Raw genomic sequence first — 15,637 nt, 5'->3', positions numbered from 1 at the left:
AACAAACTTGAAGCCTCAATAGCACTTCATTCACTTGCCAATTACTTACTCTGGCAGATGGCATCATTTCACCTGCTCGGGGCGGGCGGGCGATGGGGAGCCCTGGAGCTGTGTTCTCCATGTGTACTCCTCTATTGGTCAATCAACCACTCATTCACATGCCCAATTGTATGTTAGGTTATTCTACTCTAGGTATCCTCACAGAACCTTCTTGCACTTCTTAGGTGAGGCAGCAGGAAGGTCAGTGCGGTGCAAATGCACTTGTGGATCTCATTTGCTGGTGCATTTGCATTGCGCCAACCTCCTCCCCTCAGCGAAAAAAGTCACACACATTTCTGTGTGCATATTTGCAAGCGATTTCTCCTAATATAGTGCATTTTTGTACATTACTTTCAGCAATATACATTCTCTTCTTTTGCATGTTTCCCCAATATGTGTTTTTCGTATCCTTTTTTTAAAAAATCATGATTCATGATATTTGGAGATGTGCAATTTTCCATTTATTCTTGTCCTTCTTGTCTGTCTCTATGACTGCCTGTCTCTCCCCCCCCCCCCACTCTCTCCATTTTGCTAAGTTAAGCTTTCGTCCAGGAAGTGTTGTGCCTAAATAACTTTTGCATTTCTGTCTGTATCCATTAATCACTTTCCAACTCCATAATAAAATCAATCCTTGATTTTGCATGCTCATTGGAGTCCGTGCTCTGTTATTACTTTTCCACCCACTTCCAGAATAGGTGAGCAAAACAACATCCCTGTGGTGAGCTGCAATGCTCTGCCCATGATCTTGGAAATGACATCAGTGACATGAACAGGTGCATGGCTGTTCAAGGACATGTGTTAACAATTTCCAAAAGTGAGTTGCCTAGGCAATAATTTGTAATTCCTCTTCGTTTTTTTTCCTTTTCTTTTTTATATATTTTGGAGACTCCGTAAAGTTTTGCTTTTGGTGCTCAGTGCAACTGCTTTATTATATGTGACCTTAGGACTGCACATTGTATACAATTTATTTCTGTCACAAAACTGTCACTGAACAAAGCAGATTAATTCTGTTCAGCCAAAGACAGGGTTGCTTTCGGAATCCATCATGAGCATTCTTTCATTGTTACAGTTCGTTGTATTGAGTCATTATGGAAGGCTACTTAGCATTAGCAATATTTTACAAACAGAAGCAGACTACCAAGTTCCTCCCATTTGCTCGCTGATTATAAACATTGTGCAGCAAATATTACATGGAATTCTGATCTTTTCTTCAGTAGGAATTCCGAGTTTATGGTCACCAATAAACACAGTAGAGAAGGACAACCTGACCTCTGTTAGTATTTGTACTGTATTTGTGAGAAAATGTAATTTACAAAGAATAAATTGTACTGTGGAAAAGAAAACCTGTGTAGTGTAATGTAATGTAACAGCTGCAAAATCTTGTGACTCCAGTTAAGGTCCAGAAACGCTGAAGCATTGCTTTGTTAATTGGTTAACTCCCTTTAAAATTAAGTGTATGTGTGTGTGTGTGCAGTAATGATAGGAAGGGTGGGAGTTGAAAAGCCTGTTGATGGTCTCGTTGGAGGTTTCACTGACCTGGAACATGGGAGTGTGGAGACATCCAAGAACACACTGCCTGGAGGAGTTGGTGAGGACAGACAAGCTATAATTTATGGAGTTGCTTCAAATGAGTTTTAGAAGCAAGAAGCTACTGATCCAAAGTGTGCTAACCCTTGTCAACACTAGCTGGTGGATTCAGTGGTCTGCTCCTCTCTGAGCCCAGTTAGGATTGTTCCTACCACTAGCAATTTGCAGCAAATATATGGAGCCGTATGTGAGACTTTGAAGAGAACTTGCAGTCGCTGTGATATTACACCTCATTGTGTAAATCCTCTCCACATTTCTCTCTCAGAAATAGGGCTGATGCATATTTATACAGTAAGAACCATGACGATCTCATAAAGGCAAGATAATTTAATTGTGGTCACTCGCTACAGAATCACAACTTAATTTCTTGGCTTTCGTGGATTTAATAAAATGCAACAGTCCCTCTACTATAACGGGTAACTTTTACCATATATATATATATATATATATATATATATATATATATATATATGCACACAAAATTGCACCCCTTGGGCTGCAGAGATCTGAAGATTTAAGAAAGCAAATTCTATTCCTTTCCAGTCCTTTGGATGCTTAAGTTAGCATAGCTCCGTTCTTTTTCAAAGACATTACAGCATTACAGTCCTTTATACCAGCTGAGGGTATGTATGCCTAGCTGCAGGGTAACTTCATTAGATGAAAAGTGCATGAATATTGGAGCAATTTTTGGTATCAATATAAAGAATAAAATCATTCTCGGTTATGATTTTTCAGTTCCATCAGCTCATCATTTCATACTTCCTTTTAAAATAAATAAATGATTGGCTCAACAAAGCTTAGCAAAAGCATATCTAAAAGTTGCACTTCGGGCAGCGCACTGAGAGACAATGTAAAATTGAAAGAGCAGCCTGTGGCATGTTATTGGAAGAGCTCCTTTCAGCCATGCCTTTGTATGCTTCCTGCTGAATATCACACATCCAAAAAGCCAATGGCTTCAGATATAGTATGCTCTCCAATGCTTGCTATCCGAATTATGATTTTCCATCATGGGAAACTCATAATCCCTGCAAGACAAGCCCTCTGTAAAAATCTGTATTGCGGGAAGGATTCAATAATGATCAAATTTAGTCAAATGTCAGACCTGTGTTGTTGTTTTTTTACAAAACCCAAATATTGAAAAAACAAAATCCTCACGAAATAAATAAAATATTTCATCTATATATAATTTCTTAATCTTGTGGTTCCAGGTGCAAAATGTTGATTATGCTTTAAGAAGTGCTATGCAATTTAGGTGTCCCTGGTTGCTATTATATTTTAGGCAGAATGTCACATTATAAGAGGGAGAATAATATACAAAGTCGAACATTGTCTTGGAATTTTGCATTCCAGTAATTAATAAACAAACACATTTTTTTCCATAAATTTGTTTGATGCACACTCTTCAATATGTGCATTTTGTCAAACCTAGTTTAAGTGATGTTTCAACTTTCTTGGGTAGGCACCCCCCACCCTGGCCAGGATATATCTCATGCAGTGGTCCATGCAGCTGCAGTGTTGGCAAAACAATGTCGGTATTTCTAGGGCCAGAGACTGTTGACATGCAAATTTTATGCATCTGCAGTTTGCTACATGTATAAGAATAAAGTTAGGTAGGTGTGAGAGAGTTCTCTCAGATTGTTGGTGAAGTGGAATATATTTGCTAATGTAAGTATGAAAAGGAAGGCTTCTTTTTTGAAAGCTTTTAAGAGGAGATGATATGGATACCAATCAGGGATTATTTAAAACCAAGCTTGATGAGGAATAGTTGAAGAAGCTGGATATTTTTAGCCTGGAAAAGAGGAGTCTGAGAGGGGACATGATAGAAATCATCAAATATCTCAAAGGCTTCCACATGGAAGATGGAACAAACATGTTTTCTTCTGCTCTGGAGGGTAGGACTCAAATCAATGATTTCTAATTACAGTGGTACCTCAGATTACGAAGTTAATCCATTCTGGAAGTCCGTTTTTAAGCGGAAACCATTATTAAACTGAGGCACGCTTTCCATAATGAGGCCTCCCGTTGTTGGTGCCCTTCCACCGTTCGGATTCTGTTTTTAGACTGAGGTAAAGTTCGCAAACCGGGACACTACTTCCGGTTTTGCGGAGTTCATAAACCGAATATGTCATAAACAGGGCTGCTCTTAAACTGAGGTACCACTGTACAAGAAATGAGATTCGAATGAAACATCAGGAAGAAATTTCTGACAGTAAGAGATGTTCAACAGTGGAACAGTCTCCCTCAGGAGGTTGTGGACTCTCCTTCCTTGGAGGTTTTTAGGCAGAGGTTGGATGGTCACCTGTCATGGATCCTTTAGTTGATTCCTGCATTGCAGAGGGTTGGACTAGATAACCCTTGCGGTGCCTTCCAACTATACAATTCCATGATTCTATGATTCTAAGTATCTTAAGGACTCTCAAGTGCGGTTTTCAGGCTTCACACTGACATCTGCTTGAGAACAGGAAGCTGGTCTAGATGGGCCATTGGCCTGATTCACCATGCTTATCTTATGTTCTTACATTAAGCGGAAATTTTCTTTCAGGCACGCCCCATCCAATGCCCTCTCCATCACTTGAGGGACATTCACCTCATGCTTGGTTGCTGAAATGGGGAATTTGGGGAAACACAGTAAACCATCTGGCAGAGCAGAAGGCATTAACTTTAATTAAGACCAACTTTCACATCCGTAAGTCCTGTTGATTAAAGCCAGTCTTAGGACAAATTAGAATGTATGTGGGAGATCTGTGAGTAATCACTTGACTTTTTGTTTACTGAAATAGAGTAGACTCTGAATTTGAAAACTGCAAAAGATGTGTGGGTGTGTTCAAGTGACATGGTAGTGTTGTTTAGCCCTTTGACAATATGTGCCATTTTTTAATCAGAAATTATTCCCAGGTATTTCCAGGTATTATAAAAATTGAAATTATTTCCAACTATTCCCAGATTATTTCCAACTATTCCCAGATATTTGCCCTGGCAAGCACATTATGTGACTCATAAGGACTCGTAATCAGACAAGACACCACCTACTGGGGTTAAAAAAAAACAAAAACCAGGACACATCTTTATTGACTGCAGCAGGCAGGGTAATAATAATAATAATAATAATAATAATAATAATAATAATAATATAATAATAATAATAATAATAATAATAATAATTTATTTATACCCTGCCCATCTGCATGAGTTTCCCCAGCCACTCTGGGCGGCTTTCAATCAAGTGTTAAAAACTATTCAGCATTAAATATTAAAAACTTCCCTAAACAGGGCTGCCTTCAGATGTCTTTTAAAAAGAAGATAACAGTTGACATGGCAATATCATTGATGTTTTGTAATGTGTTTCTAATGTTGTAATGTTGTATACTGCCCTGAGATCTTTGATAAGGGGTGGTATATAAATTGAATAAAAAAATAAATAACTATGTCTTATACTAAACTAAATAGGTCTTATAGGGACGTGGGTGGCGCTGTGGTATAAAACAACTGAGCCTAGGGCTTGCTGATCGGAAGGTCAGCGGTTTGAATCCCCACGACGGGGTGAGCTCCCGTTGTTCAGTCCCAGCTCCTACCAACCTAGCAGTTTGAAAGCACGTCAAAGTGCAAGTAGATAAATAGGTACCACTCTGGCAGAAAGGTAAACGGTATTTCCGTGCACTGCTCTGGTTTCACCAGAAGCGGCTTAGTCATGCTGGCCACATGACCCGGAAAAACTGTCCGCAGACAAACGTCAGCTCCCTTGGCCAGTAAAGCGAGTTGTGTGCCGCAACCCCAGAGTTGTTCGCGACTGGACTTAACTGTCAGCATTCCTTTACCTTTAAATAGGCCTTATACCCCCCCATCCCGTGGTGACCCATGAGAGAGTTTCTCCCTGTGACTCCCTGTGGGAGGGTGACATGGGAAGAGCTTTGACCTCAGTTGCTGCTTTTCTAAGTCACACCCCTTGGCAAAGGGGTCCCAAGCCAATTTTTGACTAGGAAGAAGGCTTATATGTGCATGAAATCACATGTATTTTGACTGGAAAAATACAAGATGACAGCATGAAAGGGTCCTTTCCCCACTATTCCTTTGATCAAATTTATAGCTCCCAGCCATTGTGTTTAATTTTTAAGGAACGGAAGGAGAAATATCGTTATCACATTTTTTGTGTCTCGTCTAATTTATCCTCAGTATACTCTGGTCTGGAGGGAATATGGGGTGGTGACTAGAGTGGCAGACTAGGACATGAGGCACCAGGTTTCAAATCCTCATTCAGCCATGAAACTCACTGGTGACCATGGGCCAATTACCACTCTTGGCCTAACCTTCATCAGAGTCTTGTTGAGAGGATCTTTGGATGCATGTCATGCCTGAAGACGTTTCTAGATACATGTGTAACACATGGGATTTAGCACTCACTTATTTCAGTTGTGTATCTAGTTTGTGCTTTCAGCAGGCAAGTCATCGATAAACTACAAAAAGGGTATTGCCCCTTAAAAGCAAGTCTGAACTTTCTTTGGGAGAGGGCAGTCATTGCTCCCTGACTATTTCTTTTTTAAAAAGCAAACAACAGAAGGAGCAAGAACTGAGCAGATTGAGGCAGCAGCATAAATGTGGCGTGATTGATGGCTTTGGCAGAACGTATGTCCCAGATGATTATGCTAAAATTGCTGAGTCCAGAACAATGAGCTCTGTTGTGTAATGCCCATATACAAATGTTTGTTCTTATTCCGTTTTCAATACCAAAAAATCCACAGCCATTTAAACAAGATTTGATTTCCTTTATTCTTTTCCTTGCAATTAGTTTGTCTGTACGTCTTACCTCTGGGTGTCCACAATGTGTACTGCATATAATATCAGCTAGATACGAAAGGCGTTTGTGTTGTTATTGTTTTTAATGGAATCACAATGTAGGATACCAGAGCTTCGTTAAGGAACTAAACCTTCCAGATGCCTATTTTTATTTTCAATTTCATATTTCAAATAAATTAAATATTTTTGGGGCCACATTTGAAATCCTACATTTCAATTGTGTTTCCTCTTCCAACCAATCTTTCTCGTTGACAAGAGCTACACGCCGGAAGTTTTATTCTAACTTTTTTTTATAAATGAGGTGCTCAGAAACAATTGCAAGAATGCTATTAAAATGTCTTGTGCTGAACAAATGGGATTTATGTGGCTTTAGCTGTCACCAGTGAGACAACCAGAATCTCTATTAAATCCCAGGAGCAGCTGTCGAGAGATGAAAGAATCATTTTTCCACCACTGCAAACACCTTTGGTGTCTTCCTGCAGACTCAGCAATTATGCTAATGAACCTAGCTTTCTATAATAGGTTTATTTAATGGAAGAAACATATAGTTAATCTTTTTATTGTATGGCAATAACAACAATGCAAGCATTAGGCAGGGTTTCTGTACCAAGATCAACAAAATAAATGATTTAAAGGTGGTTTGTTCTAGGGATGGAGGAGAAATTAATTCTGCCTGCATTTTAAAGCAAACCAATCTAATTCCCTGGCTCTGAACATATATGCAGATCAGAATGCAGCTATCAATCTGGGGGAGGGGGGGGGACTTGCACAACAATGAACATTTTGCAAAGGTGTGAAAAAGGTGCATTGAAAAACATGTAAAATGTGTATTTTAATGGAAGAATGCAGATAAGAGCATATAAAGTATGTATAAAATGCATACAAATTAAATGCAATCTTTGTGCGTTTTGAAAATAAGCAAAAAGGAAAAGAAAAGAAGAGACATAACAATGAAAACATGCAAAACCACATTGCTCTCTGTTTCCTTCTCTTGAGAGTGCAGGGTGGATTAAAGGCTGACTTAATTTAATTTAAGGATGATTGGTGAGGGACAAGGGGCAATAAATCTGGCACTCTGAAGTGGGACGGTGACTTTCAGGACCCTCCTGTTTAATGTTTGAGTCTGCAAATTTACCTTTTTTATTTATGTAGCATGGGGTGGGGTAATGTAGAATAGTGAATCTATTTGCTCATCAGCAAGAGCTCTAGTTTGGGGTGAGTGGACAGCTGATGGTGAATTCCCTCCTATTCATTATATGGCCCCTGACTGTATAGGATGGCCATTGTGTTTAATTCAGGAAAGAGAAAGAAGCATCTGCCAGAAAATTAAAATGGCACCAGTGCAGCAGCCACCTAGGGAAACAATGGTGTCCAATACAAAATTGGGGGTGGAGGATGCATCTAACGTGTTGATTGTGGTCCTTCTTTTCATCTGCACATTAATTCTGTTATGTAGACACATCTGGCTGCACAGCTTCAGGATCCTGGCATTGTGTTATTAGCAAAAACTAGAGCATGCCATAAGGTTTCTGCAGGAGTTCTGCTAAGATAGAAATCTCATTTCTGCAGGAGTTCTGTTCTTGTTGTTTAGTCGTTTAGTCATGTCCGGCTCTTCATGACCCCATGGACCAGAGCACGCCAGCACTTCTGTCTTCCACTGCCTCCCGCAGTTTGGCTAAACTCATGCTGGTAGCTTCTCGAACACTATCCAACCATCTCGTCCTCTGTCGTCCCCTTCTCCTTGTGCCCTCCATCTTACCCAACATCAGGGTCTTTTCCAGGGAGTCTTCTCTTCTCATGAGGTGGCCAAAGTATTGGAGTCTCAGCTTCAGGATCTGTCCTTCCAGTGAGCACTCAGGGCTGATTTCCTTCAGAATGGAGAGGTTTGATCTTCTTGCAGTTCATGGGACTCTCAAGAGTCTCCTCCAGCACCATAATTCAAAAGCATCAGTTCTTCGGTGATCAGCCTTCTTTATGGTCCAGCTTTCACTTCCATACATCACTACTGGGAAAACCATAGCTTTTACTATACGGACCTTTGTTGGCAAAAGAAGATATTCAAAAGAATGTTATGAATGTGCATATTAATCTTTGTCAGTTGATTGGTCATGTACAATGCTTTCCCACTCAGCCACAAAAGCAGAAAAGAAAAACAACCATAACACTTTCCCTCTTCCTCGTTAGATTTCTCTTCCCCATTAGATTTTTGAACAACGGTAATGCCAGATACTGAGGTGAGCATCAGAGACAATGGCATTAAAATCAGGCAATTCACATCCAATTTGTCTGCATTCCTTTTTCATTACCTACCAGTAGGAAACATCCTGTTGCCATCATTGATTGCATATGGTAATACACTACATTGCTGGATTCAGTGCAACGGCATCTGCCCACTGTTATTGCCATTCAACACACTCACAATGAAATCTTGAACCACTTGAAGGCTTGGCTTGCAGGCAGCACTTTTTATTAGCTGAACATTTCAATACAGAAAAAATTATGGTTCTGATTATGCACAGCTAACACTCTTTCTGTGTACTGGGTGAAAAGTGGAGTTCAGCAGGTGTGCATATTAGTATTATTCTTAATAATATTAAAATCCTAAAACAAGCCACAGTAACTATAACAAGAGTTGTGATCCTTGGTGTTGCAGCCAGGCCCCATGAAAGTGATCTGGCTAATAGAAGGCCTAATCACTCAGCTCCAAGACATTGACCAATGTTGGAAGTCCTTGGACGGGCGTTCCCCTGGCGGCGGGCCCAGCCAGCCAATGGGGATGCTTGGGCCCACACCCAGGGGTCTTTAAATTGTGGTCTGCCTGGTAGTTGGTCCCTCACCCTGTGCCTCTTTGAGAAAGGGTATCCTTTTAAAAGGATCTGGGAGGAGTGGCTTCTGTCTGATGTCCAGGTGGGGGCATACCACTTTTCGAACAGGGACCTCAATTTGGTGTCATTCCAACCCATGGTTCTAGTTTACCCTTAGATGTGCTCCCAGCAGATGGGCTGGAGTGGAACAGCCACAGCTTCACGCAATGCCTACACCAATAACCAATAAAGTTCTGGCCATATTCAAGCCCCCAACCCAACATGTTGTTGTTCTGTGTGGTTATTCATTTCCCTTAGGGAATTTTAGGGTCACAGGGTCTTGGCACGCAATACAGGCTAATGAACATTTTTTTTAACATGGTCATTCTTGGGGTGATCCGACATTCTTGAAGCCCCCTTTTAAGTCAACCCACTTTGCTTCCCTGCCTGTGGATTTGAAGGATGGGAGCAAACAAACCATTCATCTGTCACGTCAGCATTGTGTATGCTGGTGAAAAGATTTTCATCCAGGGATTTCCCCCAGTTCTATCTAAGGTTGCTGGGGACTGATCCTGTTTTCCCCTGCACTGCATATCCATCTCAACATATGGTCCCCCATCCAATTTGAAACCATACTGGAGCCTGCTGGCGTTTTAACGCTGCACCAGTCAAACTATGTCAATACCTTCCAAAGATGTTCCCAAAGTTGAAAAGGAGTGGTTCACTTTCCAGTAAAGTGATTGGATTTTTGTGTGTGTGGCATAGCAGCTAATTACTTAAATGGTTAAACATAGACTTCTTAGAACACTTTGAAAAATTAATTATCATAACAGTCTCCGTAGTGTTTACCCTGCACATTTTGCTATAAAAATGACCGAGCTTTGAAGCTCCATTAGACAAATGCAAGCACTTATTCAACATTTCCTCATACAGTAGTCTGAATACTTTAAACTGCATTAGCTTATATGGGTATGAATGCATCTGAACGAGAGCAAACATTTCTGAAAAGAAGTAGCTATTAAACAATTGAATCATTCAAGCTAACTCTCCAGTTATATAAATGAACCCATTTTCATTAAAATGTGGAGGGCTAGGTCATCACTCACCATTTATTTTAAAAAAAATGTATATGCATTAAATTGTTAAATGCATGCATGTGCCTCACTGGTTGATACATAGAATCATAGAATCATAGAGTTGGAAGAGACCACAAGGGCCATCGAGTCCAACCCCCTGGATACTGGACATAAGTTTGCACATTTGTGCACCAATATCTGCCTGAGTCCCATAGTCCTTAAAAATCTAAAAAAAACAACCCAGAAAAATGGTTGTAGGCACATATGCATATTCTCTGAATCACACATTATATTTTTCACACAATCAGCATAGCACAGGATGGTGCTGTGGTCTAAACCACAGAGCCTAGGACTTGCCGATCGGAAGGTCAGCGGTTTGAATCCCTGTGATGGGGTGAGCTCCCGTTGCTTGGTCCCTGCTCCTGCCAACCCAGCAGTTCAAAAGTACATCAAGTGCAAGTAGATAAATAGGTACCGCTCTGGCGGGAAGGTAAACGGCGTTTCTGTGTGCTGCTCTGGTTTTCCCAGAAGTGACTTAGTCAAACTGGCCACATAACCAAGAAGCTGTACGCCGGCTCCCTCAGCCAGTAAAGCGAGATGAGCACTGCAACCCCAGAGTCGTCCGCGACTGGACCTAACGGTCAGGGGTCCCTTCACCTTTATCTTTCATAAACACATTAAACATTACTTTCTATAAACTTTGTAGCTATTGGACTCATTTTGTTCAATACACAGAACACAAATGATAGAAAAGATGGAAACATGGTATCCTACTGCCTTTATGAGGGCCAAATCCAAGTCACAAAGTACTGAACTAATTTTTGAATTTGACAGACATCTTCCTCAAGATCAGTATAACAGAGGGTAACGGAATTGTGTGTATATGTGGGGTCAAAAGGAAAACAAGATATTGCTGCCAGAAAGTATTATCAAAGTCCCATCAGCAATATGCCAGAGTCCTAAAATGGGAAAGTGGGAAGGTCTTTCCAGACTAATTAGTTTGGTTTGTGCCTGGTGTGAAAGGAGCAATGGACATTCTCCCTAGCACTAATTGGAAATCATCGGCCTCTTGTAAGACAGAAAACAGAAATAAAGGAAATTGTGGTAGCTGAAAATCATATTCTCCTAAGTAGAGTTCTATCTATAAAATAGAATTTGACATAAGGCTTGGGACCAGGATAACCAAAAGATCATCTCCCCCCCTTCTATGCACCCCTCATTGTGCTTCACAGGTGAGGACAAACAATTTTCAGATTGAATAACTATTACCAATGGTCCTAGTCCATTGAAAACAGCAAAGTCCCTGTTTAGCTGTAGTCTCTTGAAATGTCTTTTCCATGTACCAGAACAAATATTATAACCACTAATAGTTTCATTCTCCACCACCACACCCTGTCCAAATGCCACATTCCCTTGTGGACAGCTTTTTGGGGGACACAGCTATTGTACTAGCAACCTTACTGTATGCTTGTGAAACACGGACCACTTATAAACGCCTTCTCCAACTCCTTGAAAGATCCCATCAATGGTGTCACCGCAAATTTTTACACATCACTTGGGTAGATAGGCGAACTAATGCCAGTGTAATGGAAGAAGCAAATATCACCAGTGTCAAAGCAATGATTCTTCAACATCAACTTTGTTGGACTGGTCATGTTGCGTGGATGCCTGATTATCGTCTTCCAAAGCAACTACTCTATTCCCAACTTAAAAATGAAAAGCATAATGCTGGTGGTCAGCAAGGGACTCTGTCAAGGCAAATCGGGGAAAAAGTAGTATAAACACCAACAACTGGGAAACACTGGTCTACAAGCTCTCCAGTTGGAGAACAGCCTTTAACAAAGGTGTCATGGGCTTTGAAAACGTTCAAACTCAGTATGAAAGAGAGAAATGTGTTAAGAGGAAGTCATGCTAGGCAAACCCTCTCTGTAATCAATTCCCGCCCGGAAACATATGTCCCCACTGTGGAAGGCTGTGTGGATCCAGAATTGGCCTCCACTTACGGACTCAACTTATGGACTCACTGTTAAGACCGTGTTCATGGAAGACAATCTTACTGAGCTACAAGTAATTGCCAAAGATGAAGAAGGTGTGAGGGAACAGAGGCAAATATATAAACCACAGAGACTATAATAGGAATCTTGCTCTTGCTCAATAGGCTGCACTGCAAACATTCAAAATCAGGAGCCTCTGCATATACACTTCTCCATCCCCTTTCTAGGCAAAGAAGAAAATATCACATTTCAATGACATATTCCAGCTGGGGGGGGGCAATCAGAATGGCATGGATTAGGGGCAGTGCATGGTATAGTCTGGGAAGTATCCTAAGGGTCATATTGTAGCCTTATTGGAGTTCATCGATTGGGTCTGCGTTGCTCCGTGACAGGAGGAAGGAAGTCAAAATGACACCGAGTTGGTTCAAAGAAAGAGTTTATTCTGCTCTCCGGATAGCAGAAGGCACTTGCGTGGTGAGTCCACAGCAAGTCCAAAGAAATGACAAGTTTCATGCAGTATATATACCCTCCAGGCATCCTCTCCCCCTTCCCCAGCCACGTCAACTTGTATACGCAGGTTGACATCACATATGTTCCTGCTCTGGTACTCTCAGCCATGAAAGGATCTTCCTTCCTGTACTCCTGACCATAAAAGGATATTCCTGTTCCTACTCCTATCTTGGAGCAAGAGGTCACTACTTCCGAGAACATGCTCTGGCGTTAGTCCCAGACTTGGGTCTCTGCGTCATTTGTGGTCAGGACCTAAGATATGTCTGTGTCTGTTCTACTGGTAAAGTCAAGGCCAGTCTTGACGTCAAACTGATAAGGGAGAGAGCTGTGTTCTTGTTTTGCATTTGTTCAACGGCTAAAGTTTATGCATTTTAGCTAAGGAGAAATGGGGATTTTGGTGCAGTTTAGAAACTGCCTGCACAGTCAGTTTTGGGGTTTGGGAAACCCATTCCTTCAATATAGAGTGGTTTAGAGATCTACATTTGGCTCCTTGTTCTGAGATTCCCCAGCTCTGTGCTACAAAATAAAGTAAGTTAACCTACAATTATTTGGAGCGTCATCCCTAATTTCACCCCCTAAATTAGGTACCCTTAAGAGTGGAACCACATTTAACACACTTCTGTTTGTTGACATTGGATTGTATCCAACACTGCTGTTCCATACACTTAGCAGACTTCTCTTCCTGCAATGAAACTTCTCCATCCCCTCCTCTGCTGTCTCCTGCACAGCCTCAAAATCTGCTCTAGGGGGTTGAGGGATGCTCTAGGATGTTGGGCATGCACGAGTAGAGAAAAGGAAGCAGAAATCCCATTGTATGAATGGTACTCTGTCCCTACAGTATTGGGTACAATCCATAGGGTATGTCTGTTGTGCTGAAATAGCTTATAACTAAGGTTGCAAAGGATCAAAATGGTAAAGTGGCTTATTGAAAATGTAGACAACTGTTTGGAAACAAAGGAGACAAAGCTGAGATGGAAATTAAAAAAAAGTGATAGGAGTGTTAACACCTACACTTAGATTGAATGCTGGTATCCTATCAGATGGCTGCAAGGACACATAGGTGATTGATGAGATGTGAGGCAGCAATCTGAGATACACAGACATTACAGTTCTTATCTCTGATGCAGACGGTGGCCTACTGAATCTAAAGTCAAGATCAATTATAAGTAGCATCTGTTTTGACATCTATATATATACCCAAAGATGCAGAATGTCAACAATGTAGGACATTAGACCCTGAGAGAAAGCAGGCAGGTATTTGTTTTTTATTTGAGGGAGAAATCTCTAGGACAAAGCCATTGTTTTGACTGGCAATTTATGACTACTTAAGGGTAAAAATGAACAAACAGTAAATACCAGAGTTATATGGCTGTTGTGTTGTAAAGTGTAGGTAACACTGCGATATTGCTGTCATTTTCAAGAAAAGGCCAGGAACATCCAATAAATCACAGAGGCATTTGTCTCAATTAAACAATTCCACTCTGTGAGGCTGATGATTAATCTGCAGACTGACAAGTCAAATTATTATTTTTAATTAGTCAGCAATTGACTAAACTTTAACTCATATTAAAAGAAAAGAAGCTCAACATTCTAACATAATTGTATACAGACAGAAGCCATTCAATATAATAATAAAAAACACTTTCCTGTTATCTGTGTAGGGAGAGGAAAATAATTTTTTTATGATGCAAACACTTTGTATTCACACTGTTTTTTTCAGAAAATATATTGAATGCTTCTATGGTTCCTGTTTATCAGGGAAACTCTGTCCCTCTCACTTCCTGTTCCTATTTTGCCTTTTGTGAAGGGGAGGGTGATAGTCTTATTATATTCAGCCACCAATGACATGAGAAAGATATGGGTAGTGTTCCTTCCCCATTTTCCTTGGGGCTGCTTATGAAAGACCTTATGAAAGACCTTGTCATGTACTCATCCCCAACAGTCGATCAGCATTTCACAGCCACTTGGCATGCTCAGTTCAACTGGGATTGTATTTTTGTGGATGGGGGGGGGGTCGTCCTCTGCCACCTCCAAATCTCAGGATTTCACTAAAACTGCTGAGGGGCAGGACAACTTTGGCTACATACGCAAGCAATGTCACCGACAACCTTAGCTATGATACTAACGGAGGCTTAGACGCCCTTGCTGTCAGTCAAAAGCATAGCTCATACTGTAAAAGAAGTTGGTTTCCTTTTGGAGGCTGCTGATAATTATATTTGTTAAATATGACATATTTTTGTTTAATAAAGACTTTTGCATCGTGCCCATATTCTGATTTGGATTGCCCAATAGGGCAAAACCTTTTTAAAAAAATGCCTGCTCCAAAGGTCTTATCTTACTACACTAGGGATTATACAGCTATATCTGAAATTTCATGCATTTCAGTTAACATCTTGACCCTCCTCCATGAAAATAGCAGTTTACTTGGCCGTTTCCCTATGTCATGAAGGCTGAAATTTCAATTCAGTGGAGCAGGGTCAAGATATTAACTGATATGCACGAAATTTCAGATATAGCTATATAATCCCTAGTGTAGTACGATAAAACCTTTGGAACAGGCATTTTCAAAAAAAAGTTTTTTATGAACCGCCCTATTGCCCAACTCAAAGATGGCATTTCCAGGAGCACTTAGCAAAAGAGTATATAGTGGTACCTTGGGTTACAAATGCTTTGGGTTACAAACTCCGCTAACCCAGAAGTAGCACCTAGATTATGAACTTTTCCGCAGGTTAAGTATGGAAATTGCACGCTGACGGCGCAGCGGCAGCAGGAGGCCCCATTAGTCAAAACACACCTCAGGTTAAGAACAGTTACAGGTTAAGAAGGGACCTCCAGA

This window comes from Podarcis liolepis (assembly GCF_965112155.1).
Source record: "Podarcis liolepis genome assembly, chromosome: 4".
Lineage (NCBI taxonomy): Eukaryota > Metazoa > Chordata > Lepidosauria > Squamata > Lacertidae > Podarcis > Podarcis liolepis.
This window is presented reverse-complemented; position numbering follows the sequence as displayed.